This window comes from Pezoporus flaviventris, unplaced genomic scaffold (assembly GCF_033815535.1).
Source record: "Pezoporus flaviventris isolate CSIRO_AGI_PZ_B2104156 unplaced genomic scaffold, CSIRO_AGI_Pfla_v1 ptg000041l, whole genome shotgun sequence".
In the NCBI taxonomy this organism is placed as follows: Eukaryota; Metazoa; Chordata; class Aves; order Psittaciformes; family Psittacidae; genus Pezoporus; species Pezoporus flaviventris.
In genome coordinates this window covers 7974449-8001261 of record NW_026892589.1, presented here as the reverse complement: position 1 = coordinate 8001261, position 26813 = coordinate 7974449, and the positions used below count along the sequence as shown (strand labels likewise).

At 43.1% G+C, this 26813-nt stretch overlaps 1 protein-coding gene across 23 annotated transcripts in view; it reads left to right on the top strand.

Annotated features, from left to right (window-relative positions):
- The window catches only part of FBRSL1 (fibrosin like 1), a 533464-nt gene that overhangs the window by 186835 nt on the left and 319816 nt on the right, over positions 1 to 26813 (top strand). Inside the window, exon 1 of one of the 23 annotated variants that reach the window (XM_061466095.1) lies at positions 8070 to 8431. The exons of 21 other annotated variants lie outside the window; for them this stretch is intronic. The gene's annotated coding sequence lies outside the window, so the exon portion shown is untranslated. Of the gene's footprint in view, positions 1 to 8069; positions 8432 to 26813 lie in introns of those variants that run through there. One more of the 23 variants, XM_061466096.1, reaches the window with a different exon arrangement.

The following is a 26813-nucleotide window of genomic DNA, read 5'->3' as shown; positions in this document are numbered from 1 at the left end:
GAGAGGAGGAGAACTTACATTTAACAAAATTATATACGTATTTATATATCTCCAACCAGCAAGCCCCAGCATTCTGCTGGGAGCTGCCTTATCAAACCACAACAGTTTACAAGAGCTAAAACAATCACAGGCTGTGGTGTATGATTGCAGGTTTGTCATGCGAGGGTTTAGTTCAGCAATACTCTGCCACTGTTTGTGGACAAAACCACCTGTAATTTTAGCAGCACATTAAAGGGGTTTTAGTTTTCCAGCAGTACAAGCTATGACAAATCATGACTTCTTCAATTAAAATCGATAATGGTGTAAGCTAAATAAAAGATTTAGTGGCAGGAGGGTGGCCTAGCTGGTAAATTGATTTTTCGTCAGGTGCAGGTGAATGTGGATGGCGGTACCTCCATCATTAAATAACTTCTGTGATGAGAGACACAATCAGCTTTATTAATGTGACTATTCTTGTAGACTTCCAACATAAATCAATGCCTGCTGGAAAACATCACATAATTGGTTAGAGAGATGTCAAAGCAATATATTAGACAGCAATTTACTAATCTTTGCCAAGTGGATTAAAAAGCGTGTTGTCTGCAGAGGAGTCATAACAGTTCAGACTCTCCTCTGCAGAGTAAAATCAAAATGAAGCTTACACAGTGTTAACAAGGAAAAATGTACAGGATTAACATCTTCCTTCTGCTGGTGCTGCTGTAACTTGAATGCATGATCAAACCCAAGATTGTATTCTTTTAGTGGCACAACTGGACAAAGTTCTGGACACTTCACATTTGCTAATTGTTTTCAACTGTGGAAAGATCATAAAGTGACGGGGATATTGTGAATCGAGCTAGTTAATATTACACTGCAAGTGATAAGATAGGAGACTGAAAAGTCCCTGAGTCTTTACCTTCCTTATCTCTTATCACTCTCCTTAATAGTTACAGTTTTAGATTAAATAACCTCTCTATCATAAAATAATTTACAGTTTATTGGTGCATGATACAATTTTGCTTCCTATTGTCATTTATTGAGCTTTAAAAAATGTCAAAGGTCAGTCCTTTTTTTGTCCCATGTGGCTAGTGCTTTTCAGTTCACAACCAAGAGCATTGCTGCTTAAAAGAGACTGATTTCCACTTACCTCATCAAGGTTTGTAGGAGAATAAACCAGAGGAGAGGACTATAAGAGGCTTTATTAGAAACCAGACACACTTCATTCGGGTTGCTGTGCCTTTCTCTGTGGCTCTAAGCTCGTTCCTCACCTCAGTTTCCCCCTCTGCAAAATGGAGAAAAGACTCAACCATGTACTTTCCTTACTGTGGCTTTAACTGCTGGTTAAACATTTTTAAAGATGTAGGGGATGGTAAGTCCTCAGTGTTAATAATTAACCTGTCTCTGTAACTGTCCTCCACTGTGGCTTTCACTTCTCCGAGCTTTGCATTTTTCTGTGGCTGTTAATCGTGGTGACTCCCATCATTTCTTGTTCTCCTTGCAGTGAAGAACTATCTTTCTCTTTCCAGTGAACAGCATGGGGTTGTGTTAGCCCAAGTAACCCTGGGCTCTGGTGTTGGACTGTGGCTGGCAGGATGGGCTTTCAGTGGCAGTCAGTGAAAACAAACCTTGTGAATCATGGCTGCATATAGCTGAAGATGGGAGATAGGAAGGAAATGGTTCTCGTCCTGCCTTTCTCTTTAGCTTCTCTGTTGTGTGGGTGCAGCCAGCATGTTTGGCTGCTTGCTGTTGGTTCAGTGGGGTAATGGAAGGTACAAGTACTTTGATCTTATTTTTGTTTAGTTTTTTCTTTTCCTTATTTTCCAAAACCAACTTTCTGTGGTTTTGGTGGGGGTGGTTGTTGTTGTTTATAACAGTGCACTGTACTGAGTGCAGATCCCAATTCTGTTTTCAATCCTTGTGTAACTGAGAAACCACTCTAGTTTTCTTAGTGGAAAATGAAAATACACTGTAAATTGCTTAGAGCCTCATTATTGCATAGGGCAGATCTCTGTTTGAAGGAGAAGCTTGAAGTGTTCAATGACAATAGACTCATCCTCCAATGGGAGATTCTGTAGTGTAATGCTATAGGTAGAAAAAGGGTCCTTTGTTTTTACCACCGTTGATTACGTCTATCTTTTTCATCTGGCATCTGCTAAGTGCAGACATCAGCCCTGTTTTTCCATCACAAGTGTCCTAGCCATTTACTGAGCACCAAAGGAGGGTTGTAACTCTCAGATAAAACATATCTGACTGGTTTTTAATGTGTGGGGAAGCTTTCCATCTCAAGGCAAAACAGATGCTGCTTTAGTTTCCTTTGCAGTCTTTCCAAACTCCCCCTTTCCCTGTGGAATCCATGCTAGCTCAGCTGGGATTATTCTGCCTTCCCTTTTCTCTCCCTTATGTACCTTCAGCTTAGAAAATGAGAAAAGACAAGTTCATTGAAGTTTACAAAGCGATTCGCTTCTTTATAGCCCAGGTTTGCCAGTGTTACGTTGCATCTTTAAACTGTAGACTTAGGGCTTTTAGGGAAGGATGTTCTCTCACCATCTGGTGAGCTTCCGTCCCGATCCTGGCCTGTGTGTGCTGCCATGCTGCACACACTAATAACAGCAACAAAAGATACTGTTTCTCCCTCTGCCTGTGCTTGCGAGCTCTTGGTGGGCTATTCTCTGCTTGACCTGCTGGTGCAGCCATCGAGCAATACTGATGGTGGTGGTGGGACTTTTGACGTGGGACATCTGTCTGCTGCGAGTTCGAGAGCAACCCATGTCATGTAAACCACTTCACAGCTGTGCCATACCTGCCTGGAGTGGAAAGGTTTTAGGCTGAGTTGGCTGTGGCTCATGTTGAGCTGCTTCATCTGTATTCCAGTCTCCTATTAAGGCATAGTAAAGCGGCGTTACTGAAATACCAGTTATATTGCACTGAGTGGTGAATAGAAATGAACTAGTTAACGTGCTCCTCTTTGAAAAAAAGATTAGCCTCCCTGTAATTAAGGTCTTAGAGAACTCCAAAGGAATAAAATACAAACCATATTTCCAAATCCTCTACCAATTTGTGAATCATATTAGTATTGATCAAGCAATGGCGTGTGGTACAAAGCATTGAGTAGGGGTTTTGAATGATGGCTGCAGCTTGTGATTCTCTGAATACCAAATCTGTGTTAATGAAAACATTTCTGGAGCCTGCGGAGTTAAGATCACGAACGGGAACGAGAGTTCTGATGCTCAGCTGTTCCAACATACAGCAGATGGTTAACTTGCCTTCTAAGTCTTTGACAAATTGAGTAAATTCTCAGGACTACCCGTGATCTTTCAACCCGTTCCCAGTTTTTTGAGCACTAGTAAAAGAATAATTTGCAAATCAGTTCAGGCTGTGGAAAGGGCAGCATTTTGCCATAGTGACAAAGCATGAGTCAGAAGACCTCAGATTCTGATAGCATGTTGCCTACTGCAGGTTGCTTTTCTGGAAGCTGGGAATCCTGTCCTTGAGGTGGCTGTGAAATGAGCTGTTTAATTCTCTGATAGTCTTGGGGGAACTGCAATACAGAAATGCTTTGTCTTGACATTCTTGAAATTATCCCAGCAACACTATGAGAAATAATGTTATTCTAAGTTAATCTTTTCCTGTAATATCAGCACTAATTCCTGTTTCTCTGATATTTTATCTCTTCTGGTCTCTCACAGAATCTGAGTTTTGCTTCAGCGTTTTTCATGCATTTTTCTTTTATTTCCTCCATGAGGAATTCAATTTGCTGCAGTAAAATAATCTTAGTACTGAAATAATAGATATATTAAAGTATGAATTACCTTGGTGGCAATAAAGGACAGGTTTTTATAGCTTGCTTATCAAGGAGGGCTTGTGTTTATGAGTTCACCGAGTTGTAAGTGCATTACGTTAGAACTAAATTTAACCTGGCTTGGTAACAACAGCGTACACAGGTAATCCATGAAGATAGAACAGATTTATATGACGATGATTTTTGAAGAAGCAATAAAAAATTAGAAGTGCTTTCATGTTTTTTTTTCCCCAGAGAGGTTTCTATTTAAAAAGGTTTTAATTAAAAAAAAAAAAAAAAATTAGCTAATCAACTTCTAGATCAAGACCACTCAGAGTCATCCACGGAGGAGCTCAGGCTGCACCTCAGGTAGGAGGTGAGGTACCAGGAGCTGCAGTGGAAGGATGCTCCTCAGGGCACAACTGATATCTCTCCCATGCAGCATTTTCAGCAGCCCCCGATTTTTAGGGCTTGTTTACAAGGAGAAAGGACCTAAAGAGCTCACCATGTGGCTCTCTCAGCAGTTTACCTTAATTCAGTAAAGTGAACTGGAAAAGGCTCTTTTTCTGGAAGGAATATTGTGCATAGAAATTCATATCCTGCCTCAATTTGGAGTAATTTCTGCCTGTAGTGAGGCTGTAAGAGTTGTAAGCAGCAATGGCCAAGTTGGGCTTAGCAAGAGCTCTGTAGAAGAGAGTGTGCTTGGCTGTGTGGCAGCAGAATAATAGGAAGATGTCTTTACAGCTAGTCAGAAAAATATTAACATTGATTACCTTTGGTGATGGCACAGAGAGAACTGAGTTGTACACCACAAAACCTGGCAAATATCACTGCAGCAATTTGGATAATACCGATTAAAATCAATCTCTGAAGTGCAACTGAATGTTCCTTCTTCCAGATCATACAGCTCAGCAAAATAAAATTGTTGTCAACAACAGGTTATAGATGCCAAATGTCTTATTCTTAGATCCTATCAAAAGCAGAGAGAACAGACACTTCATAGGGTAATTCCATTTTTCAGGTTAATTTATCATTTCTGATGAGGTAGATGTGTTCGAAGGAACTTCTGCATGTCTCAGGAGCATGGATTCATCAGGACTGTGCAGTTTTGTGTGGGGGTAGTGTAAAGTCAGCTGTCAGCAGCTCAGCACCTGAAATTCTTCTGATCCTTTTTAATTTAGGAACCTAATGGTATGCATGCAAATACAAACAGTTGCATTTAATAACAGTTGTTTCAGAAAGCGTGAATAATCATACAACAAACCTGCTTCTCGGTATCAGTCTGGCTGCTGTTTACAGGGTTACTTTCCAGTGCCACTGCTGTAAACTTGTGCATTAAAGGTGATCTAATAATGGTATCAACTGTTAAGCTATAGTTAATCAGACAATTGTTAATTAAGTTAATTTAAGTTACAGGCAGTAAGTTGGATCCAACCTGTTCTGTTTGAAGGGGCTTTTGTTACTTTGCCAGTAAGAGAGCAGGAGTCTAACCACCACCACAGAAGGAGTAACTCATTCTGCATGGAGAAATGTGCCTTTTGAAGGGAGCTTTAATAGTTGCATGGGTCAAACAAAAATACTTGCTTCTGTGTGCTTCAGAAATGTCCTTGTTCACGCAACTTGTTCATGCCCTTTGTGCAAGCAACCTTCATTGCGCTGCTGAGGTGCAGGCAGATGCACGGGGAGGGCTGGCGCAAGCAAACACTGCCCTGGTGGCCATCGATCCCTGCAGGTGAGCACAGGCGAGGGCCTCTGGTGGCACAAACTGGGTCTATGGATTTTTGTCCAGTTCAGCAAGGTTCTGTAGGGGATTGTTCCCATGTGCCTAGCTCTAAAGATAGGACTTTGCTTTCAAGGGCAGACAAGGAGGAAGCAAGTCTATGAAGTCTGGGCTATGTAGCTTTAATTGAAGTCATGGGTCTCGATGGAGCAGAGGTAAAGAGGAGGAGGCCATGTGGTGTAACCTTTATTTTTGTTAGGTTCCCTGATAAGCCCTTGATTTGATAAGAAATGCTGCTCCATTGGCTGAGCTCACAGGGTGTAGTTGTTCCCTGATAAGCATGTGTTTACTGTCTGCCATAAATGCCTGAAGTGACAGTTTATGACAGGTTGGATTGGATGTTTTAAATGCTGAGTGGATGTATCATAACTGTGCTTTCACAGGCCAGTTTGCTGGGTACTTGGGTTGGTTGGCAAAATGGGTTGAACTCTGATGTTCATTTGTTTTTGAAGCAGAGCAGTTGGACCCAGGAGAAAAGCACAGTCCTTGCAAAAAGTATGCAACAGAGTCTATTTGAATACAAACTCAAATAAACCCCCCAAAAGTCACAGAGGAAGAACACGATAATATGTATTTTGGTACAAACTGCACGTCTGTTTAGAACTAGATGATTGTTTTCTTCCTTTATGTTGAAGATGCAATCTGGATCATGAGCTAGCCTCCTTCAGAGCAATGTTCAGACACATCAAGACTCAAACCTAGTAAATCAGTTAATATCTGGTGGGTTTCCCTGGTGCCAGTGACCAAGTACCATCCCAATCAGAGGTATTCAGGAATGAAAATGTCCCGTCCCTGGTAGTGTTCAAGGCCAGGTTGGTTTGGGCTTGGAGCAACCTGCTCTAGTGGAAGGTGTCCATGCGTGTGGCAGGGGGTTGGAACTGGATGAGCCTGAAGGTCTCTTCCAACCCAAATCATTGAATCTATGAAGAAACTATTAGTCTTCATACTATAAGAGAAAGGTAATAACTCATGGCTCTTGGGTTAGTGAAGGTTCCATGTTATATTTATATGTTCTGTTCCTACTTGAGCTGGGTGATTTTTCTGAAACTCAAGATGTTTTTTTCTGATTAAAATCTGAAGACACTCTATTATTTCTATAACCACATTTAAGTCTTGTAATTTAAATAAATTAGTTTGTATTTCACGTGTCACACACAATCATTTATAGAAGAAAATGGGATTTTGCATCTGTTTTGTCTCTTGATTCATTAAGTTTTGATTGAAGAAAGTTTTTGAACTAGGGTGTAAAGGAATTTTCCATCCTCAGTGAAGGCATTTCTTGGTTTCTGCAGCATCTGGTTAGGATATTTTTTCCCTCTGTGCATATGCCAAGGAATCTTGAATTGTCTTTCCTGATTTTGTAAGTTCAACCTGGGGGAATTGAACAGTTTCTCTTGCTTGCACTGTTCACTTTCTGTCCAGATGAAGACAACAGCTCTGACACAGTTACGGCACCGCAGAAGGGACCCGGTTGCAGTTTGCTCCAGGAACTTTCCTCTAGTTTCTTGAGTAGCTTTAGTAGCTCTGGCTGCTGTTGCTGATGCACTTGCAGATGCTGGGTGTGCCCAGGGTGATTGCACAAGAGCCTCATGGGAGCAGTGAAAAGTCAGTGGTAAACTCCTTTGATTCTAAAGCTGTTCTGCCTTGACTTATGTACATAAACGTTATGCGATATAGGCAAGTTGCTGCTTAGCTTTGGAGAGCAGGAATGTGTTAGTAGCTTAAGATCACTTTTCTGCTCCAGCATAAGGAGAGAAATGATGAGGAATTGTGTCAAGGCAGAGTCTCGCCTCCAGAAGAAATTGCATCAGATGGACTGAATCTTCTGTCCAGTTGTGGTAGCTGGTTTTGTTTTGGTTTTGGATGTCACTTGCCAGCTGCATTCAGCATGAATAAGCCTTTTCAGATGTCCCATAAATCAAAGTCTGGCCTGATTAAAAAAGTCTGTTATAAGCAAAAATGGAGAAAAAAGTACTGGATATTCTGGTGAGTTAATGATTTTGGAACAGGAGACATTGAACTAAAAGGCTCCTGAGCCAATCCTGCTTTGTGACTTGTGGGTGAGATGTTCTAGGTGAAAATCCCACAGGGCTACAAATAACATTTGTATTGTGTTACACCCAGTCACACCAGGGCCAAGGCTGATTCTGCCTCGTGTTTGCTGCCTTTGATTTCCCTCTCCATTCCTACACAGCAGCTTGTGACAGATGTAGCCACCGCTTTTAATGATGGACCTTTGTCAAGCCAGGGAAAAAGGCCACTTGAATTCAGAGAGAAAATAATGATCCTTTTGATTAAGCCAGTGTTGGTGGATGGGACGCACACACCAAAGGGGAGAGCTCAAAGGGCACCTGCCCATAACACAGGCGATGGCAGGAAGTACACCCGCCTGTAAGAGAGAAAAATTGGCCCCGTGTTTGGAAAGAGCAGAGGAAAAGAGATTAGAGGTTAAACTGGAAAGAGTGTTAAAATATTCTCCGTGTATGATGGCTGTAGCTGTGGATTTAAATTGCTGAAATTACCTTGTCAGGATGCCTTATCAGCTGCTGTTCTAGTGATTGTTTGTTTTAGATAAGAACTGGAGTGTGATAAAACCTTGATAACAGTTTAGAGATTACAGCTCTTTTGAAACTGCTGGCACTTGCTCGGGGCTCACTGAGCTGCCCAGAAGCTACGGTTGGATCTATTCCACTGCATACCTTTTTTAACTCTGCTCCCCTTTTCTTCTTGTGTTTCATGGTTTTGTTTAAGTGCTTAAGCTCTTGGTTTGGATCATTGTTATTTTGAGACACGCAGCCTCTTCTGAGGCACTTTCTGGGAACGGTGCGTGTGTGCAGAGGAGGGACCTGTGCAGAGGAGTGGAAGTGAATGCTGAGAGGAAGAAGAAAAACAAGGTACTCCTGCGCCTCTTGCCATCTGATCTAATTAGATGCTGAGCTGCATGCAGGCTTTCAGAAGCTGTGAGGCTACGAAGACACACAAGGCTCAGTGTGCTTGGTAGCATTCTCCTGGTACTTCCCAAAATACAAGGTTCCTGTCTTTACTTCTATTACTTTATGACAATTCATTTAATGGGGTGTAAAATACCAGTCTTTAAAAATCTATACCGTGTTTTCGGCAGTACCTTTTTGTTGCTTATCCTAGTTTTGACTGTTATGTTTTGGGGTTTGTGATTTTGTGGGGTTTTTTAGATAGAGGCTAATAACAAACCTCATCCCATACATATGTGCTGAATGGGACAGAAGCAGGGTTGCAGAAACCAGTGTGGTGTTTTTGTTGAAGGCGGTTTATATGGTATGTCAGTATGGCCTTATTTTGGTTCTGCCTATCTTGTAATAGATGATGCCCTCCGCAGCTCTTGCACATCTGACAGTGTGCTACTGCTGCTGCTTAGTTTTTCAAAATAATCTAAATTGATTTGTTTTTCATGTAAGTAGAATTTGAAATGAGGAAGCTGAGAGCAACGGCGCTCAGATGAACAGTAGGAAAATACTGAAATTGTAGGATTATGGCTAGAAAATAGAAATTCAGGATGAATTTTCATGGTAACAACCTTTTTTAGTGTTGTTTGCTTTTAGATTTTGCTTATGCTCTTTAGGCTTAATAGTAAAGCAGTGTGTTCAGGCATTCCTTGTCTACAGATGTGGTTTTCAGTCTGTCCAGCAAAAGGCTAAACTTAAAATGTTATGAAATAACCCTGGGGAAGAAATATCTGCTGAGATAATGATACATCTTGTGTATTGTATTTAGAAAATCCTGAAATAATCTGTGACTGGTCACAGTTAAACCTTCCTTGATTTGGCTGGCAGTGGAGCTGCTGCGTTACACCGCTTGTTCTCTCACCTAGAAGCATTACCTCCTTCAACAGCATACTACAGATGACTACCTCGTTTTGAGATGTCAAGGGGGTTACAACATCTTACTTTGTGTAATGTGCTTGAATTTTCATATTTTGTTGTGGGTTTTTGACTTGGTGTTTGTGATGAGCTGATTTCGTGCCACTTACTGATTTCTTTGTTTTTTTATTTAGTAGTAAATCTAGAGTATCCTCTGTTCCACTATTCAGACTGATAACACACTCTAGTTGGCACAGGCACAACATGTTCTACAAAGTCCACAACAAAACTTTGGACCACATCAGTTTGACTATCTGGGGATGTGTAAATAATTGCAACACAAAGTACCAGGGGAAAAGGTACTCTGGAATAACCAGACCTTGCTTGGTTGTTGGTTTTGTTTTGTTTTATTTTCCTAGTTTTTAACCCAAAAGGCTTCATTTTTTCCTGTAATATGGGAGGAACCCTTTTGGCAGTTGACTTACTGAATGTACGCCCATGTGTGCTTGCAACTGCTGAAACACATCGTCTAAATCACCGGTAAGAGAAATCCAGATTTAAGAGGCTGCTCATATGTGGGGGAGAGCATATACCTGACAAGTTTTTAATGGGACAGCACATGTGTTGGGGCTCTGATTCCTGTTCAGGAACAGGTTAATTGTTGAGATTGTAAGGATTAGGTTTCCAATGTGATCTGCTGATTTTTGTATTAGTTAGGTACTCATATTGGAGACTTTGAGAAGCACAGAGTAAGCTATCTCTAGCCCTAGAAGAGATGACAGTGGGTAAATAGGGCTGTCAAAGTTGGAAGAATAAAAATGATCAGCTTTTATTGTTAGAAAAGCTGGACTGAGGTGTAGGGTGACTGCATGATTTCCTCAGGGTCATACAGGAGGCCTGTAAAAGAGCAATTAAGCAGAAGATGAACCACAGCAGAAATACAACTCCAAAGTATTTGAGTTACCTAATCAAATAGTAAGAATGAACAAATAAGCTACTCAGCAACCCAGATACTTAATGAGTACTGGGTTAGATGCTGCTTAATTGCATTCAGGCACTCATGGGCTGTATTTTCAAGTCTGTGTTTATGACTTGAGACTGTACACTTTGTTTTTTCCTCTTAATGAAAGCTCGACATTTCTTTTGTTCCAGCAAATTTCAGAACTTAAAGGATGATGCTGAATTATCACATGCCTCACAACAAAACAAAGAGCTGGCAGCACTGCCTTTCTTGGGGAAACTGGAAATATCCCAGGCTCCATCCAGCCATACTGTAATTTGAGGTTTAACGCTCTGTTAATACCACTCCATCACTTGAGTGCATGTGGGCTGGGACTGGTTAAGAAAGAGGAGTTGTTGGCCACTGAGCTATGTGGGGATGGTCAGAGCCTGGAGCTTGCAAAGGGAGAGTTGGGTGGCTTTTACCACCCAGGTCAGACTGTGCACAAGGATTGCAAATGAAGCCCTGTGTGAGCTGCCATGACAGTTTTAGTTTCTTGTGGGGTGACTGGCAGCTGGTTAATCTTCCATTAGAAGTTTGCAGTCAATGGCTTGGGTCAAAGTAGTCCTTGTGGGTGTCCTCCCTTCAAGATGCATAGTTTCATAGAGCTCCTGAGGGTACAGTCTCGCTGATTCCTGTGCAAGATATGATCAGAGCTTTGGAGGGGCATTTGAAAGATTTCTTTGTAAAACTCCGAGGTTTCACTTTTTACCCTAAAGTTCCATTTTGAGTCTCAGCTCCATTTCAAGGGATGCTGAATGTGAAACTCGGCTAGATGTTCTTGGCTGGAACAGTTACCGAAGACTGTCTCACAAATCGTGTGCAGCTTGTGTGCATGCAAAGCAGCAGGATAGGAAAGACATGGTAGATCGTTCTTCTGGTTCTTGAGAAGCACCTTTTGGAGAGTTACAAAGACCTAGATGTACCTGCTGTATCCACTTGCTGCTTTTTGGATGGTTTGACTCAGGACATGCAGAAGGAGACATCACCTTTCATAACATGCTGCTTTGGCAATTAGGAGGTAAACTCTGCATTACTTCTTGTCTGGTGCGTGCTAATAGTGACAGGACAGTGGTGTTCCTTCCTCTAGAGCCTGACTTTGAGTTACTGTTACGCTATTCTTGAAAATACTTGTATCTCCTACATACCAGTAATTCAGTTACTGTTCTCTACCACCAGAAAAGCAGGAACTTAAATTACAGTGCCTATCACTGTGGACCTTTACACCACATCTGTCTGAAGGAAAGGGTGGTGACAGAACTGCAGCCCTCAGTTTGCTCATCGTCCTTTGTGTATGTGTGTGAAAATAGAGCATATATACAAAGATGGTCCTAGTAGTGAAACCACAGCGCTGTTCCTAAATGCACAGAGGCTCAGAAGTTATGACTCTGTACAAAGACATGCTGGGCACCTTTCTCGTGTCTCTTAAGACATGAATGATCTTAAAGTTAAAATTTAAATGCAGTTACAGTGCTCAGAACAGTTTCAAAGTGGCCGAGCTAATTTTGGGGTTGAGCTTGATGCCAGAACCAGTTCAGTTGCATGGGATGTCAGGCTTGCATTTGAACTTCACGACTAAACCACACCAATTTATTTCCTACAGTGAAGAATTTGAATTATTCTGGTTTGGTTGTTTCTTGCCTTTTTCCTTTATAACTTCTCAAGAAAGGCAAACTTTAAGCTACCACACACAGCTGGTGTTTCTAATAAGACACAGATGTGTTTTGGGATCTCTCCCATCTCCTGCAACATTTAAATGTAGATAAATAGAACTTAATCAGCTATAAATAACAGCATGTCATGCCTGTGGATCACTAACCTTCTCTGGGGCTCCCACAGGACTAAGGTTAAGCTTAATTACTTCAGTCTACTACAAACAACAACATCATCAGCTGTTGGATATTGCATGGGGGAAGGTGCAGGGAGCATAAAGCAGCAAGTCAACATCTATAGCCAGTGACGCGATGCCCAGTGCTCAGCATAGGATGGGATTCTTCTATTCCCTGTTTTGGATTCAGTGCGCTGGAGGTTTAATGGCAGTACTACTAGTTCTAAAAACATATTAAGAAGGCACCTGTGGACTCTTGTTTTTGTCTCCTTGGGGATAACTGCTCAGATCTGCTGGAATCAGAAGCTGGTGGTTGTGGCTCTTTAGCTCTGTTGTAGATGAAGGGAAGTTATTCCTCTGCGACCATTGCATGTTGCTAATTTAGGAGGGCAGATTGGTATGTCTGGTCTGGAGTATGGTGACCATCAGCCACAGGCAGTTTGTGTAGCCTGTGGCACGCAGTGTCTGTCAGCCTGCAGCACTGGGATCTGGGTGTCTGGCCAGGCTGGTCTGCATGGGAATGTGCTGCTGGGCTGCTCTCCTCTAGCAGCATTCTGCTGAAGCAAATGTGAGCCACATGCTAGTGAAGCCACTGAGACACATCTTCCTTCGCTGCCAGGTTCTGCTCTTCAACACAGCACTCTGGTGTCACCCGTGCCTTCACTACCTGCTGGGCAAACCATGGTTGTAGAAATACCAGAGGTTACCACAGGTCAATAATGAAAAGAGCTGCCGCAAGGGCAACGCCATGTTCATGCGTGGAGTTGGTATTTCTCCTCTAGAACTCAGTGCTCATCTTTTGATCCTTTCTGAGATGTAGGCTTGCAGTGTCTTGTCTGCCTCTGTGGTTGTCACACCTCTTGATGTTGCACTTGAGCTGCAATATCTATAATACGCAATCATGAATAAGTTGTCTTAAAGGTATTTTGTGTGTTAATCCAGAGGTGCCAGTTTGGGCAAGATGTCCTTTGACCTTTGCTCAGTACAGCCTGGCTTTCCCAGTTAGAAGGGCCCATTGACATCACCCATCCTAATAGCAGGCGATGACATGGGAAACTGGTGTCCCAAACTGCTCAGTTGTTCCCATTTGTATTGATATGAGTGAAGTACATTTTTGCTTAGTAATTTGTTCTTTGATATGCTTTTGGTCAATTATCACTTCTCTCAGAGCACTGCCGAGAAGGTATTTCATAGACATTTTTCTGTGTTGGCTTTCTAATCTTGCATGATGGTTAACGTAAATGGGGTTTGTGATTTGCATAGCCTTTATAACCTTTTCCCAGACTTGGTTTCTTACAGTAGGTTTGATTTACAGTGGAATTGTCCCTGCCTCATGTATCTGCTCTGTGCTATCACAAGTGTGTGGCCGGTAAAGCTGGTGAAGCCATGGGTGCTTCAGCCAGGAGCTGAGGGGCTGTCCTTACAGCTCTGCTCAGCCAAAGGGCCTCGCAAGGGCTGTCTGAAAGAACAACGGCAATGCTTGCTTTGTCATTCAGGGTTTGGTTTGTGGTGCAGGTTACATGCAGTTCAACTGAGGGAGTCTGGGTTGGGCTTGGCTCAGCACTGCTGGGGTTTTGATGTGTGTGGTGTCCCTGCATGCTTTCTGAGCGAGAGCAGGTTTTGGGGTGTACAGTTAACACAAGATTGCCTGTTTGCCTTTTCCTCCTTCCTTGTGGCCCTGTAAGCTGCATTTCCTCCAGGCTAATGTAATGAAAACACTGATGGGGTAGAGCCAGCCCCGAAGCACTGCGCCTGTGGCCGCCCCGCGGGGCGAGCTGGGCTGGCAGCCCCGTGGGTTGATCCCCCCGCTGCGGGCCAGGCGCAGCAGACCAGGGAATAGTTATTTATAAGCTGTCTGTACAGATGTTTTCGTTGTGGTTTGCGGTGCATTGGTGCCACTTAGTGGGGGGAGAATTGAATTGACAGCTTTAACAGTGCAGGGGAAAACAAGGAGAGCCGGGGTTCGTGTTGCAGCCCCCTCTCTCCCCACCAGCAGTATTTCTGCAGTTGAAAGACAAATTCAAATGTTCCGCTGACCCAAGAGCTGCTGTGGGCACTGGGAGTGGCTGTCGTGGTGCTGGCAGACTGGATGTGTGGTGACCCTTGTCCCAGCAGGAAAGCTGCACTGCAAGCACTGCTGAATATTAGGTTAAATAGTCTGGCTTTGCTGGTAGAAAAAGTTAATCCAGCAATGCCTTGTGTTACACAAGGTTTTGGCAGGCTTAAAAGTCACTCTCTCTGTGTGTTATGATTTCCACAGTTTTAGGTGTAACAGGAAGGATGATGGAATAGGATGGTGTTAGCTTAGATTCTACTTTTGGAGGAGTGAGTCCATACAAGATGTTAGCAGTGTTTATTCAAAATCGTTTAACTAGATTTGCTATTGATTTCCCCACAGAAGGGCCTGTGGGAAAAAAGCAAACCGTGTGCTGTGATGTTTCTATAAAACCTACTCTACTCCCCAAAAATGAATGCTAAGGGTACCTGGAAAAGAGGCATGGATGTCTGCTGGTTGCAGTTAAAGAAATGGCCATCAGCCGCAGAGGTCCACAAGAGCTTGGACTGTCACTGCGAGGTTGCAGTGGAGCATGTTGCACTCAAAGTGCTTTGAGCATCCTCTGGTTTGTACAGGGCAGAGGCAGTGTGGTTGTAGGAAAGGTTCTGTCTTGTCAAGATGCTTAAGAATATCTTGCGTTCCACTGATATCTATGTATTTTTGTCGCATATAGGAAAGGACACTTTAGAGTGGGTTTACCTTGAGTTGAACTGAGTTACTGAATTGCTCTTCTGGGTTTTTTCACATGGGCCCCTACTTTGTTGAGCGGTTTCTCTGTGTTCATCTGCCAGGTCTGTAGCATGCAGTGCCCCAGGGCTTCAGGGAATCTGAGCCTGGTCTTACAGCCACATGGTGAACTGCTGCTAATTTTAGTGAAATCTCTGGATGTGGAACAATTATGCTTTTCAGTCCTAAAGAAAACATACTGTGACCAAGGATCACTTATTGGCCCTAATCATCCCTACTGCAGCTTTCATCTTAGCTAGTCCCATTACCCTCAGCAGGAAAAGCAGCACTTCCCAGGGGTCAGCAGGTCCCTGGGTCTGAAATGTTTCCCGGAGCCCTTGGTAGCCTCCTTTGTGCTCTGTGGTGCTCTTGGCTCGTCCAGGAGGGCAATGAATGCTGGCACAGACACGTGTCCTGGTGTCACCTCTCCATGGCTCTGCCTGCAGCCAAACCTTCTGTGCACTGCCCATGGCACACGTGGTTCCTTTCTGTCCGTGCCACTGCCAAGCTGAGGGCTCTGGGGCGATGATGGCACAGGTCGTCACATCTTCCACCTGGGTGTCGAACCCCTTTGTGTGTCTCTTGCGCTCTCACCAGAGGGCACTGCACAACATGTTGCAGCCTAATAAATAACCTCTTAACCTGCTTAGCTGCTTTATGCTCAGTGGCATGTTTTACAGCCTTACCTGGAGTCCTTGAATGCTGGTTCCCATGGCAACCTGATATAGCATTTTTATTCTTTATTGCTATCACTGTTTTATTGCTGCCTTGTTCAAATGTGCCGTCATCTTTATTTTGCCTTGGTGGGGGGTGTGGGTGTGTGCATGTGAGCCACAAATCTCTGCTAAAAATTATATTATTAAACCATTTAGTGAATTTGGAGGAAGGGTGATGATCTGTCACTGTAGATTTAGTATTAAATGGAGAAGCAGCACCGTAAGTGGAAACAAACTAGAAAGAAAAAAATAAACCAACAATCCAAATATTAATACAGACAGCTTAGAATGTTTGATGGAGGTACAAGCAGTTAGATAAAAGCAAATTAGAAGGAGGAAGACTGCTTCTATAGGGAACATTATAATCTTAATTTCTGTGAGAGGGCAATACTGTGTCCAGATGTTCTTAGAAGTGGGTTTTGGCCAAAGAGTATGGGAGCAAGGACCTAAATTGTTTTAAGATGGGGCTTGAAACGTTTGCAAAAGGAGCTGTACATCCCAATAGGGAACGTATGTATTAAGGATCCATATTACCAGAAATTCAGCTGGTAATATGGATCCTTAATACAGGTCAGGCTGTGGATAACTCATTGTTCGCACCAGATTTATACCATATTAATCCTGTGGCTGACATTTCCAGCTTCTCTGCAAGGGGAAAGCAAGATTTCTTCTGGACTGGGTAATAACTGGGCTTAAGGAGTGGGGATAGGAGAATTGCCTTTGCTGAAGGACTGCTGGTGGAGCTAGAGATGGGGTGCTGGTCTTCCCAGCCATGTTGCTTGGTGCCTAGTTGCTAAGATCACAGATCTTAGCTAAATTGACAGCTTTGATGCTGGGAAGCAAGGTGGATTCCTGCAAGTAGGATTAGCAGGGACCCTGGGGAGAGGACTTCCTTTCCTTCTGAGTGCAGGGTACAGTCTGTTCCCTAGGATTGTTTGGGGATTTTACCTAAAACATGGGGGGTTTTTGCTGTTGCAGAGATAATGTGTGATAGTGGTGATGGGGATTTAGAGGACCTGAAATGCATTTCTTGAACAGGCCTCCTCAGGACAGCTCCCAGCTCCCTGAGTGTGGGGAGGTGCAGAGGGGCACCCACGGGGCTGGTTGGGACCAGCTAATCACAGCACACAGCCAGAGGGGATTTTCCTGGAGGCCAAAGACTGCCTTTCTGGGAATGGTGGAGCAAACAGAGTTAAAGGCAGTGTGATCTTGTGCATACAGGAGCCAGCTGGCAAACCCCAGATAACAGATATCTTTCTAAGCACATGTTAGGAGCAGTGCTGTTTTCAATGGCTCCCTTGTACAGGCTGTCGTCTTCCTTCCCTACTTGAAGTATTAGGGGCTGCTATAAAAATATTTGTTCTTTCTTAGCTCCTCTGTGTAAGTCACTCTTTCCTATTGACTGCTACTGTGCAGCTAAGCACAACAGTAAGATATAAGTATCCCTTGTACAGAGAGAGGATGTTGAAAGGACTGGGGTCAGGGCTGCCTCCTCGAGGGTGATGTCCCATGTTTAAGGAATGGAGAGGCATCATTTGGAAAGGTATAAATTATCTAGGACAACACAGAATTTTACAACCTGTACTTAAATCCTTTATTATATCTTGTGCCAGCGGCAAGGCGGATTCTGCAGCCTTTTCTAAGGACGCTAACCTAGAGATTCAGATGCTTTGGATGATGTGCCTGTCCTTCCAGAAAAGTCTGAGATTTATTTATCATCCCCTTAATTCTTTGCACTTTCCTCTGTTTTGGGGTGATGCTTTGTAGCAGGACAAGTTTGGCTGTGAGACTTTGGCAGGGGAATTAATTCAAAGTGCTTGAAGTACACCATTATTCATGTCCAGAACCCGAAGCAGAACATGTGGAAGCTAATCTGTAAGTCAAAATCAGTCCTTGGTTGGGAAATTTAGGGAATAATTCTTCCTGGGCAGAACAGCTTTTCTGAAATAAAAGCATTTCTGGATTGCCAGACTGCTAATTATTAAGAAAAATGCAAGAGCAGCAGCACGGGGAAGATGATGGGTTTCAAGGAAGTGGATTTCAGTCAGCTCAGAGCTATGGGCTTGGCAAGCTGCTCGGAGTGAAAAAGAAGTTTGAGAGTTGAAAGTGTCTTAGAGAAGCAAATTTAATGGCGCAAGTATGAACTCCCTTAATGGAGAGGACAGATGGGAAACGTAGTTAAGAGATTACTTTAGCTAAATCACGGGCTTTTTAATGACCTGAAACTCAAAAGCAACATAAAAAAAATTGGACAGTAGGTCGACCTATTGAGAACAATTTTAGCATGAACATGCAAAGAAAAATGAGAGGGCCAAAGTCCAAATGAGCTACAGTTGGCAAAAGACATAAAGGGCAGCCAGAGGGGTTTCTATAAATGTATTTGTAGCGAGAGCCTGGCCAGGGAATGAGTTAGTCCACTGCTCAGTGTAAAAGAAAAGCTCTCAAAAGCTGCAAGTGAGAAAGCAGAAGTGTTGAATGACTTTTTTATCCTTTCTGTTCTTCGTGAGAGGGTCAGCTGCAGCCCTGCAGCCAGCACGCTATCAGGGCATAGCGGAGGAATAGGTTTGAATGCTTAAGTTAGCAGAGCCTGGAGGAATTCAACTTTGGGTAGTTAGAAGACTGGCTGAAGCGATTTCAGTGCCATTAGTGATAATCTTTGAAAATCTGTGGAGGACAAATGAGGCTTGAGAAAAGTGGAGAAAAGAAAACTTAATGGGGCTCTCTTTCAAAACGGGAGGAAGGAAGGAGCTGAGAGAATTTCTTTCAGAAAAGTACTATAAAGATGATCAAATTGTTTCTAAGCACAGAGAAGGCAGCAGTGTCTGGCAGAGCTGGAGACCTGCAGCTCCGCTGTAGTCACTGCTTCCGTTAATACTTGGGTGACATTGCAGAGCACGCTTAGTCACTTTGCAGAGCATGCTAAGCTGAGACAGGTACAAGCACAGGACTAGGAATTCAGGGGGATCTGAAATGATAGAAATGGTCTGAAAAGAGTAGTTACAGCTTATCCATGCTCAGCAGAGAAGGAGGAATGAACGACTATAAAAGACCAGAACTGTTCAGGTACTTGTTCCGCCAGAAATCCTAACAGGCAGTGTGCATGGAGGGTTTTGGGGTTACAGCAGATCACTAGATCTCCCTGGATCTGCAATGCCATCTTCTTATAAGGGAAAAAAGTAAGTCATCGGGACATAGAAATATGGTTTACTATAAAATATGCAAGGCATTCTGTTCATTGAATTCAGTTCTGGTGGTGGGTGCAATGTTTCATTCGGAACGTCACCATTCAAGGAGGATACTGGCTGTCAAGAGAGATACTAGGGAAACTTGCCACCAGAAGGCTGGTTAAGCATGGGCACCAGCTTCCCTGAGGAGGCTGCAGCTGGAATGCACCAGGTGATTTTTCTACCCAAGATGAGATTTATTTATTTATTTTAAACCATCCTTTTACCTTGTAGCAGAAAAGCTGAGAGATTTATTCATGCCCAGGGAGTTGTAGTGGGAAGTAAATGAAAATACAGAATTCCAACATAGTTGGAAAATAAGAGCTTTCTTTAAGCATGCAAATAACCAGGTAAGACTTGAGCTTTGGGGCACCTCATGGAAAGGCTGTGTACCTGGAAGTGGCTTTTCATTTTCTTTTCTTCTTTGGCCCCAGATGGATAATAACAATAAAGGTCCAACTCCTTCCTGTAACTCTGTCACTTGCATCCATAGACTGTTCCAGTTAAAGCATCAGCAAAACTGTAAAATATTCTTGTGTTCTCTGTGTATTTGAAAGTTAAATTTTCTAAGTTTATTATATCGTGGTTTGAATGTTAGCGAGACCCTAATTTAAACCCTGCTGTTGTGCATGAAATGCTGAAGTATGGTGCTGGAAATTCCTGAGTCCATTGTTGATTTTTCATGTCTCCTGTCTAGCATTAAGGGTGCCCAAAGACCTATAAAAACATGCAAATCTGAATAGGCAGAAATTAATACCAAGTTCTTCAAAAGGGAAATGGAGAATGTAAGTGGTGTCTGGGGTGACATCAACATTTGGATCCCCCTCTTTCAGTCTGAAATCAGGCTCGGGATGGAGAGGAAATAGCATCCAAGTGTTTCCATGACAGGAAGAGTCTTCAGACATCAGAAGACTCTTTAATTATGGGCAGAGTGATTCATTCAGTGGTCAGCATCTGTATCTCATTAAAATATGAAATCCTTCACTGTTTCTCCTTTAAATATGAAGGTACCCCTGTTTTATCTTTTCTGGCTCAGCAGAGCCATATTTTATGTCAGATCGTTGTAGCGTCCCTTTTGAGTGAGCCTGAGTTATGTGCAGATTATTTAATGCTGAAAACATTGAGCAAATGTAATTCACCTGTGTTGCTTTCCCCGGAATCTTTTCTTCTTCAGCAGCCAAGCACAGCAGCAAAGCAGCTTGAAATGAAATTGGGGGATTAATTTCAAATTATTTGGGGAATGGGCGTAATCAATAAAAATAAACCATTCATTGTGAGGTTTTTTCCTGCGGAGCCCTAATCAACAAGAGAGGATTTTCCTGGAGCAAACTGTCTCAACAGGCCCATCCCAACCTGTTAAATTGATGGAGGGAAAACCCTGTTAAAATTGATGGAGGGAAAAATATCTCCCATGGACTTCAGTGAGAGCAGCCTGCTTTGAATGGACTTTTACTGTGGTGGGGAAATATGCATTTTGTCTGCAAGAGATTGACCGTAAATACCTGTGCAGATGAATCCATCTGCCACGTGGTGCAGCAGTGTGAAGCTGTGTGAGAGTCAGGCAAGATAGTAGCGGGTAAAAGCCTTTCATTATGCCTTTTTTTTTCCCCTACCCCGCCAGAAATAAACTGGAGGTATATTTAGGATCAATAAGGAGCATTTTTAAGCTAAAAGAGTCATCATAACTTGCCAGAACGGCCCCACTTTTTCCACCATCTTGCTGTGACTTCAGATTTTTGGGAAGTAAGGATGCACATGCATAGAATTTTACACCAGATTAGAAGCAATTAATGTTTTCCAGTTTTCTTACATCAGTTGTGATTAGTGCAAAGGCTTTCTACTCTACCGCCTCTTTCCAAAATGAGTTAAGGCTGTCAGACGTACATTGGAGGCACTGAAGCACTTTCTCCATCGGGTTATAAGCTGGTCTGTGTTGCAGATTGCTCTGAATTCTCCCGGTGTGCCAAGCGCAAATTGCATTTTAAAAGCAATATTTTATTTGGCCAGTGTGTATTAATCTGACTGCGTTCAGCAGCTGCAAGGTTAAATTCTGGTTTGCCAGTTGGCTTTGGGGTTTGAAAGAGGAACAGCAGCAACAGGTTTCTCAGCCTCGCCTGTGATAAAGTGACGCTGGAAAGAGTGGGAGAGGAGAGAGCGTGGAGATGCCTTAATTTGTCGAGGGCAAGCACTTAGCCACGCAGCCATTTGTCACTCCTCGGTGGGTGTTATGATCTGCCCAGAAATACTGCAAAGAGGGAGCACGAGGTGGAAAGTTGGGACAAAAATATATAAGGAGCTGGAAAGAGGGCTGGCTGCCAAACTCGGTGGTGTTACAGTTGGCCCCCAGCTTTGCTCCTTGCTTGTCTTGGCGCTCTAGTTGCAAGACAAATATATTTGTGTTAGTGTTGTTGGTGCAATCTGGCTGCGTAGTGAGTGGTGCTAAGCAGAAGGAGGCTTCATCTCATGAGTCATCTGTGAACCGAGAGTAGGATGGGAGGGTGATGATTTGGGTCATGCAGGCTGGGCCATGGGGTTTTCCATATTCTCTTTCATAAGCACTTCAACAACAAGAAGTGGTCACAGGATGAAGCCTTCTCTCCTGCAGAGTGGGTCAGCAGTACTCTGCTAGTGTGGGGCTGGCTGATAAAGCAGAGAATTTGGGATGATCCATGAGTTGTTTCCTGCTGTCCCATGGGGAAACAGGTGTGGGGAGTAGGAGGAAGAATAGCTGGTAGTTGCAGTGTCCTGATTCAGATTAAGCCTCTTCAGAACAACAAAGAGTTGAATTCAGTCTTGTAGCCTTGCTCTTTATCTGTGTAACAGAAATCATGCCAGTGCCCAGCTTGCTGGAGCACTGTGAGGATAAATCCACTGAGGACTCTGATGTGCTCAGATAAATACTTGCGAGAGCACAGGGAGGCATTTGTGCTTGTATGAGGGATAAGTGCTTTATTAGTAATGACCCGGAAAGGACAGAGCTACTTGCAGGTGTAGTAAGCCCAAGCAAGTACCTCCTGTAGTTGACAGGCTCTTGGTATAAATCATCTGTGAATAAATGACACAAGAGAATTCATGCTTCCTAGTGGAGAAGGAAAGGAGTCTCTGCTGAGCTTAATAAAAATGAAGATTTGGTAATGGATAATAGGAGTCTAGAGGGGGTCACAGTCTGCTTGACAGGAGCTGTAATGTCAGAGATTAAGTAGGTGCCCAAGTTGGTTGCAGCAATATACAGGAGATGATTGAAGGAAGATGCATCCCGGGAATCTCTCCCACAGAGCAGTAAGACCTGGGATAGTCATAGCTCTGGTTTTGCAGAGGAGAATTCAAAGAACTTATTACAGCAAAAAAACTGTGTATTTGACATCATGCCTTTGAAACAGCAGGTACATTTCAGATCCTCCGTTTCCGACCTCTGTCTCCTGAGAATAGGAGAAACTCATGGAGCTGTGGTGAAGCTGTTTCGCATATGGCAGCACACAGACCACTGCTGCTCCATGGTGCTGTCTATTCCTTCTCTGTCAGTGTCATTGCTGTTGTGCTTTTTGCACGATGTGTTCCAGTGAAGGAGTGCTGGAGGCAGCGTCCTTGTCATGTTCTTCCAAAAACTGGGTTGGCTGGGGAGCAAAAAGCAACTGCTGCTGCATCGCAGTGGTCAGAACCTAGAAGAGATCCAGGCACGTACCTGGACAGGTTGTGTTTCTGAAAAAGCATGAATTTGAGCTCATTAAACCACAAGCCTCTGAAAGTTGAGGTCAGGAAGCAGCTGTAAATTGAGTGGCTGGAAAGGAAACCCAATTAGCTGTGTGCCGATTTTCCAGAGTCCCTGCATGGAGGTCATGCTGATGTTCGTCATAGCAAAGGCCTCCAAGTTGGTGCAGTTCATCTCAATCGATACAGGCTTTCACTCTCCTGCAGTGATGTTCCCTGGTACTTACCTTTAACTGTAGAAAGAAATTGTTTGAGAAAGGGCCTCTCTTCTATATAGCTATTCTTTTCCCATTATAATAGTTTAGCCTTCTTCTGCTACTCTTAATTCCTCCTACTCTCCAGAATTCATATTCTTCAGGCATATAACAAGTGCTCCCAGTTATTTTCCCCACTGTGATCACTGCAGAGTCAAGTTATACATCTCATGGTTTAGAAATTTTCTTTTAAAAACATGTTACTTCAACTCCAATAATAAGATTTGGTGTTTTTTCCAACAACTGCATTAGTGTCTGCAGTTAAGCTGCACTCACACCACAGAGGTGCTGCTCTTTCTCCATGCAGTGATGGGCTTGCCCAGGCACTCCACCTTGCCACACTGTGTCCTGCTGCCTGGGATGTTGTTTTTCTTCATCACCCCTGAGCCCTGTATGTGTGCAAGATGCACTCAGTTCTTGAGACACAAAGCCACTCTTGCATTACTTTGCTGTGTGACTGTGTTAATAAGATGCTTACTGGCCTGGTAATCTCACAGCTAAGCTGAGTGGTTTGCAATTCAAGAATGAAACTTCCACTATTACCCTGAAAACAGAAGCCTGGAAGGAATTAATTTGGAAAGAGCTTCATGTAAAAATTTTATATGCCATCCTGCTGCCAAGATATCCTGCCAGTTGGGTGGTGGTAGCATGGTTTTTAACTTCTGTCTCTGTATACAAACAGGATGACTTCACCTCTTCCTCTTTATCCCTGAACAAAAGAAAAAGCTCATGATTTGAACAGATGTTTTGCAAATTGGTAGCTGGCTCGTGGTGCAGTAGGGAGGCAGCGTGGTCTTTGAGCAAAGCTTTGTCATTTGCCCTCAGTGCTTCCTGTCTGTGTGCTGCCTCATCTTGTGCCTAGGCGGGTCGTTCTTCCAAAGGACAACAATCACAGGGAGAACCCAAAACAAAAGCAGCTGACAACAGGAAAAGGTGGCAGATGGTGCCTGGTGGTGGGCAGCCACCCTGAGCCCTCAGGAGGAGCAGCTCCACGAGCCAGGCTCTTGGGTGCTAATGGCAAGAAGGCAGCACCAGAGAGGAGGAAGGGGTGGAGATACGGGCGCCTGGAATTGTGTGGTGTTGCCTAGACAGGGGGATGATACAGAAAGGTTTTGGATATGCACCAATGAGTGAGAATCCAAGTCTTCAAAGTTGATTACAGTGGCTTGAATGGCTCCTTCCTCATGCGGTGTGGGGAGGAATCTGGGGCTCTCCCAGGTCTCCTTAATCCAAAGAAATTGCAGCAATTTAAGCACTCGTTTTCTGAGTACACGTATTTAAACTGGTGTGCTCCGTTAGCAGGAGCACTCAAATTGGTTTAACAGTGGCTGATATAGATCAAATGTATTGGAACTGCCTAATTTGAGAGTGTCCATGCGTGGGGGTTATGCCAATTTAACATCATCAATTTAGACGCCAGTAGTTGCATTAGTGCAGCGTGTGAATGCAGACTACCAGGGAGAGCAACTAGGAAACAGCTTGAAAGAGGTATTTTTCACTCAGTTTGTAAAGCTAGTGAAATTAATAAAATGTTTGAGTATTTAGAGCAGAAATTGTGGTAACTTCTCAGAGGGACTTGATCTTTCTGGGGAAAGAAGGGATCTTAATGCTGTTTATTTTTCAAGAAAGGAAAGATTAGGGGAAGTACATAATTGATGTATTTTAAGCTTGTATCACCTAACATTTTTCAGAACCATTCTTCCTAAAGTACAAATCTTAAGACTCTTTGAGAGCTAGATTTGGGTCTGGATGACAGTCAGGTGTCCCAGCATGTGGGAACAGAGTCAAAAATGGAAAAATAAGTATAATCTTTCTACATACATGAGTGGTTGACATCCCTCAAGGTTGCTATCATGACTAACTAAAGTTGGTATTTAAGCACTATATCTTTTCCTTCCTACACTTGAGATATTTCTCCCCTTCCTGGTGTTCTGTGCTTCCCTAAGTACAATTAAAATGTTGACACCTGGCTTGGCTCTGCAGATTAGGATTTGATTTTCTGTAATTATATGTTATCGCTCACATTCAGTAGCAATTTTACCTTCTGTACAGTATGATAACACTTATTAATTCAATAAAAGAAATCAATTCACAGGCAATTTCCAAACGTAACACCTTGGTAACTGAGTAGTAACCAATCAGATTATGCAACTGACATTGTGCTTTGTCATTTAATCAGTAATGGGTGATTGCAAAAGCAGATATATGTCAGATGTTAATTAAGAATAACACAGTTTGGGACCATAATGTTAGCAGTGCCTGTTTTGTTATGATGCTGTGCTGAATATAGCTAATATTTGACTTGCACTTAAGTATTATTTACAGTAAATGGAACGATAAGGGTATTTATTCTGTCTGTGTGTTCCGACAGATGTATTAAACTTTCTTTTTAATCAGTGGAACAAACTGAGTGTTAATGGACAACTGCATAGTACGTGTCTGTGTATGTGGGATGTGGAGGTGGTTTTGTTTATAGTGAACGCACTCTGTCTTATCCTCTGCAAAGTTGTATAGTCTTACTTTGCCATGGCTTTGTTTTATCTTCTCTGAGTGTTTTACTTGGCATCTGCCAATCAGCTCTTTCCATCAGGTTATTGTTGTAGTGTTGAAAACTGAATGTGAAAGCCGTGGGTATGCACCACCTCAGAATGTGCTGAAACCCTCCCACCTCTCCCTCCTCATTCCTTGCAGCAGATACCAGATAAAATGTGCTCTCCTTCACTAGGGATACTGCCTAAAGACAACTTAAGTGCTGGCAGGTACAGGGTGCCACCTTTCATTCCATCCCCACCTACCTTCAGGATGTCTTCGAGCTCTAATCTCATGGCTGTTCACAAGGCTTAACCAGCGACTTGCTCCCCTCCTTGCTTTGTGCCTTCCTGGGTCCATGTGATTGGGATGAACCATGTTGTCTGTCATCAGCTGCAGTTCAGGGCTGCTTGATGGGCCCTTGGTGGCGCTGACCCCCAGGACTTTCACTGGCGATGAGGGACATGAGGACCTGGCCCTTAATTTTATATCTTTATTTTAAAGATCCATTTGTTTTGTGTGATTAGGACCTATTAGCCCAGTTAAATTAAGATGAGAACAGGTGAAATATGCCTGAAACTGACATTTCAGCTTAGCCAAATGTTATCATGCTGACACAACCTTCCTTTCTGATCTGTAATTAAGTTAGAGTCAAGGCCACCAGCTATTACACTCTACAAAGCAAACATATAAGATGCAAGGAATCTCCAATGAAGTTGTAAACTTCAATTAGGTGGCACCAGCCCAGGGTCCTGAGCTTTCATTGGACGCTGAACTAATTTTATTATAACAGCAGCATCCTAAATGAGCAGCTCTGGGGCATAATCTGTTCATTTAACAGTCTGCATATTCGTTAAATCTTACCAATTGGCCTCAGAGTTCTGTTTTTAGCAACTTACTCACTGGAAGAGGGAGGCACATTCAGTGTTAGGTCACTACTGGCTGATAAACCAGTTTGTGAAACTTAAAATTCCAGCAAGAGCTGTCTCTTTCACCCCAAGATACTGATTTCAGGGAAGTGGAAGGGTTGTAGGCAGAGATGACAGCAGTGGAGGTTCCCTACTTTTCTGAGCAATAGTCTCTTTCCCCTCCCTGCATTTCACTAACCATTAGGGGTTTTTCTAAATCACATTTAGACATTACCATCTTCTGTGGTTTCCCAGAAGAAAAAGGTGCTTCAAAATAACCATTGCTCTGTTAAATTCTCTATATTGTAATTTCATACTCAGTATTCCAGGATGGGGCCTTGTTTTGGCTTCTCCTTTCATTATTGTCCTTCCTTGTAATTGAAGCAGTTAGAACTTCAGGGATTTAAGCAGAGCTCTGACAACTTGTATCCTGATGTGTGAATCTTGGCTTATTACTCGAGTGTGGCTTTCCTGAACTTCTAAGGAAGCAG